This window comes from Otolemur garnettii, unplaced genomic scaffold (assembly GCF_000181295.1).
Source record: "Otolemur garnettii isolate 467f Iridium unplaced genomic scaffold, OtoGar3 scaffold00057, whole genome shotgun sequence".
In the NCBI taxonomy this organism is placed as follows: domain Eukaryota; kingdom Metazoa; phylum Chordata; class Mammalia; order Primates; family Galagidae; genus Otolemur; species Otolemur garnettii.
Genome location: NW_003852452.1, coordinates 8,201,917 through 8,207,138, shown reverse-complemented (window position 1 = coordinate 8,207,138; position 5,222 = coordinate 8,201,917). Strand labels below are relative to the sequence as shown.

The 5,222-nt window shown below is 32.6% G+C and overlaps 1 pseudogene; it reads left to right on the top strand.

The window, feature by feature from the left end:
- The first annotated feature begins 3,627 nt into the window (after window positions 1-3,627).
- LOC100958189 lies at window positions 3,628-4,193 on the top strand (annotated as a pseudogene).
- Window positions 4,194-5,222: the final 1,029 nt, after the last annotated feature.

Here is a 5,222-nt window from a genome sequence, read left to right as displayed (position 1 = left end):
TTACCCCCTGATGGGTACAATGCACAGATATATGGCACATTTCCTGGGTGAAAGATACAACTACAACTTAGACTTTACCTTACAAATGTGAAAAATGTAGCCTAATCATGTGTACTTTCATATTAACCAAAATCAGGCATATAATTTGTATAGTAGGAAACTAATTTGATGGATTTTAAAAAAATTCTTTATTTCTAATTTATAGGTAATAATTATACATATGTATGGAATACAGAGTGATATTTTGATACATGTATACAATGTGTAATGATCAAATCAGTTTAATTAACACATCTATCACCTCATTTTCTTCATATTGAAAACATTCAAAATCTTCCCCATTAGCTATTTGAAAATATACAATAATTATTAATAACTGCAGTCAACATGCAGTGCTATGTTTATGCTAGAACACCTTCTTCTTATTTGTTATTTTGTATCCATTAACTAACCTCTCTCTAACCCTTCCTCTCCTCACCCTGATCACCCTTTGATAACCACAATTCTACTCTCTACTTCTATGAGGTGAACATTTTTAGCACCCACATGTGAGTGAAATTATGAATGACTTACCTTTCTGTGCCTCATTTATTTTACTTAGTGTCCTTTAGGCTCATTCATGTTTCAACAAATAATATATGTATGTGTATACATGCCACATTGTATGTATCCATTCATCCATTGATGGGCACTTAGGGGTGATTCCATACCTTGACTATTGTGAACACTGCTGCAATAAACATGCGAATGCAGATATCTCTTTGATATACTGATTTTCTTTCTTCAGGTGTAAATCCAATAGTGGTGTTGCTGAATCACATGGTAGTCCTATTTTTAGTTTTTGGAGGAAATTCCATGATCCCTATACTACTTTACATTCCCTTATTCTCCGAATCCTGGCCAGCAGGATTAATGGTGTGGAGTATACACATTGGTCATCTATGTGTCTTCTGAGAAATGTTTATTCAACTCATTCACCCATTTTTAATCAGATTTTTTTTCTGTTGTTTCAGTTTCTTGTGTATTCTGGATATTAACCCTTTAACACATGTGTAGTCTGTAAATATTTTTTCTGATTTTGTGGATTGTCTCCTCATTCAATTGTTTTACTTTGCTCTGTAGAAGTTTTTTTTAGTTTCATGTAATCCCATTTATCTATTTTTGTTTTTATTGTTTGTGCTTTTAAAGTCTTATCTACAAAAATCTTTGCCCAGCAATTATCCTGAAGCATTTCACATGCTTTCTTCAAGTAGTTTTATAATTTTGCTTTACATTTAAGTCTTTAATCCATTTTGAATTGACTTTTGTAGATGATGAGAGATAGAGGTTTAGTTTTGTTATTCTCCATTTAGATAACTTTCCCAGAACCATTTATTAAAGAGGCTAGCCTTTTTCAAATGTAGGTTCTTGTCTTCTCTGTCTATAGTCAGTTGGTTGTACATATGTGGACCTATTTCTGGATTATCAATTGTGTTCTATTGGTCAATTTATCTGTTTTTATACCAGTACCATGTTGTTTGGGGTAATATAGCTTTGTATTATGTTTTAAAGAAAGGTAGAGTAATATCTCCAACTTTGATCTTTTTGCTCAGGATTGTTTTGCCTATTTGTGGTCTTTTGAGGCTCCATACAAATTTTAAGATTGTTTTTCCTATTTCTGTGAAGAATGTCATTGTTATTTTGATAGGGATTTGTTGACTCTATAGACAACTTTGGGTAGTATGGTCCTTTGACAAGATTAATTTTCCAGTCCATGAACATGGGACATCTTTCTATGCTTTTGTGTTTCCTTTTCAACTTCTTTCATCAGTGTTTTGTCATTTTCCTTTAGAGATTTTTTTATCTCTTTGACTAACTCAATTTCTAGGTATCTTTTGTAGATATTATAAATGATTTTTTTATTTATAACTAGTCTGTTATTGGAATATAGAAACAGTGTTGATCTTGCAATATTACTGAATTCACTTATCACTTTATAAATTTTTTTTGGTGGAGTCTATATACTATATATATATATATCACAACATCTACAAATGGGAATAATTTTACTTCCTCTTTTCTAATGTAGATGCTTTTTATACTATTTTTCTCTTGCCTAATGACTCTAGTTAGAACTTAAAGTACTATGTGGAATAAGAGTGTGAAAGGGGACATCCTTGTCTTACTCTAGATCTTAGAGGAAAGCTTTTCCTTGGTCAGTATAATATGGGTTTGCCATATGTGGCCTTTATTGTATTTAGGTACATTATTTCTTTACCTAATGTATTTTTTTACATATACATGTGTTTATTAGGTTTCCACTTTTTGCCTTCACAAAATTAAAAAGGCTTAAAATTTAATAACAGTAACAATGTTTAAGATAAGGACTTAGACACAAAAACCTCATAAAGAATGAATGAAGATAAATACATTCAGAAAAGAAATCAGATGATTGCTACATCTAAATATTAAGCAATAATAATAATAATAATGCAAGTAACATTCACATTGCCCAATAAGAGTATGTCTATTATAAAATGCTTTGACTCTGAGGTTCAGTATGGAGTCACAGTTAACTTCTTATCATTACTTTTTTTCCAAAGTCTCAAAAAATAGACAACTAATATTTATAAATAAAAGTAAATGATAATTTCAAAAAACAGATCACGCCAAATCTTATAGACAATAGAAAAAAAAGAAATACTTCAAAATCATTTACTTAATCTGGATACACCTAATATTAAAATTGGAGAAAATATATTATTTTTGACTAAAGTACATTACTTAAACATTGATTTTTAATTCAACTTGTTAATATGTTGTTTGGGATATTGTATCTTCATTTATAATTGTAATATGTTTGTAAGTTCCCCTTTATAATAATATAAATTCTTCAAAGTTTTTATCAAGAAGAGATGTTGGATTTTATCAAATTTTTTTTTGCATCTATTAAGCAGGGGGAAAAAAGGTTTTTGTCCTTCATTCAGGGGATAGGGTGGATTAATTTGCATATATTGAATCAACCTTGTGTCCCTGAGATGAATTCCACTTGGTCATGAGTATCATGTTTTTGATATGCTGTTGCATTCAGTTTTGTTTAGGATTTTTGCATCTATGTTCATTAGGGATGTTGATCTGTTGTTGTCTTTTTGTTATTGTATCCTTGCCTGGTTTTGGTATTAGGGTAGTGCTGGCCTCATAGGATGAGTTTGGGAGAATTTCTTCCTCTTCCCTTTTGTGTAATATTTCAAGAATTATTGGTGTTAGTTCTACTTTAAAAGTTTGGTAGATTTCCACAGTGAAGCTATTAGATCTTGGACTTTTACTTGTTGGGAGTCTTCCTATTACTGTTTCAATCTCGTTACTCATTACTGATCTGTTAATGTTTTTGATTTCTTTATAGTTCAACCTTGGTAGGTTATATGTGCCCAGGAATTCAACCATTTCTTCTAAGTTTTCTGTCTTCTTGGCATATACATGTTTATAATATCTAATGATCCTTTTTTTGTGGTAAAAGGTGTAATGCTTTTTGTTTCAAATTTTATTTATTTGAAACTTGGTTCTTTTTTTCTTAGTCTAGATAATGTTTCATCAGTTTTTGTTTACCTTTTAAATAACCAACTTTTGACACTCTCAGAATAATCCAGAATGACTACTCTGAGCTTTGTTGACAAGGAAAATGGAGAACCAGCCACTCGTTTGGCTCCTAAAGATGCCTGAAGTTGAGGTCTAGACCTTCACTCAAAGCTTTAGATGGGAGATCTCAAGTTTCTACACCTCATTTGGTGCTCCACCAGCCTTGTCTGAAGCTGCCAAGACTTTGGGAACTGTCAACAGTGCTACAGAAAAGTCAGTAAAGACTAACAGATTCCCCAAATAAAAACAGCCAAACTTCCCTGCAAAAAGGTGACTGAGCTCTATTCCTGGCTCAGCTGACACCTATACAGAAATAGAAAAATTCTTTCCCTTCAATCCTCTAAATTTTGAGTTTTGACCTGCCTGAAGAGCACCAGATTGCAGAACTCCCCTTGAATGAATTCCCTTTCATGATCCTTGGTGAGGAGAAAAAACTTAAAGCTGTTACAGCTGGGTCCCCTTCACCTGTGAAGATGCCCTCTCCACCATGGGAATCTGATCTGTTGCAATCTCCTTCAAGCATTCTGTCAATGCTGGATGTTGAGTTGCCATCTATTTGCTGTGACATAGATACTTAAATTTCTTAGTGCTTTATAGCTAGTGTGTGTTTGTAGTAAGAAAGTATTTCTTTAATATCAAAACTTCATTTTTTCATCCTCATATTGCTTTGTTAGTCTCTATTTCATTTAGATCTGCTCTGATATTTATTCTTTCTTTCTTTGTGCTGTTTTTAGATTTGGTTAAGTTCTTGCTTTTCAAGTTCTTTGAGGTACAACATTAGGTTGTTCATTTGAAAATTTTCTACTTTTTTGATGTAGGCATTTATTACTATTAAATTCCCTTTTAGTACTTACTTCTTTTTCTGTGTCCCATAGCAAAATTGTGTTTTCATTTTCATTTATTTCAATAATGTTTTTTATTTTCTTATTAATTTCTTCATTGACCCATTAGTTGTTCAGGAACATGTTGTTTAATTTTCATGTATTTATACAGCAAACGGATAGGGAGAATACCTGTTCCACTGGTGTCTGGGAATAGGGAGAGCATCATAATCTACATCCCAGGCCCAGTATTAAAGAGAAGGAATTACAGAGTATAGAAGTAACTTTCCAAAAACATTTCTCCTACTGACTTGCCTTAATAAATTCTAAGACTCCCATTATGTATTTAAAGCATCAGTAGGGTTTAGTTACCATCCACCTAAACCGAACAGAGAATAATCTAGAGAAAGCCTGACAGAGGGGCGAAGGAGAAGTTTGTGTTACATTTTGGACTTTGTGGTAAATACTGTTTTAGATCATAGAGAGTTAGATACGATTTGGAAAGGATGAGAAAAGAAGTTAAAAGGTGGAATATCACTGTATTTACTCCAAGAAAGGATATTCTGTCCTCTTTAGAAAGTGGAATGATTGAAAGAGGGGTTCAGCCAGTGGCCATCTGCATCACAGCAATACCAAAAACAACGTGGACTTCCACACCCTGTGTAGGACCCTGCCAGGCCACAGAACCATCTTGGCCTATTTTCATATGGATGCTTCAACCAAGCACAGAGTTGTATTCAGGGAGAATAAATGACAATCTTTTCTGTAATTTAATTCAATTCAAGT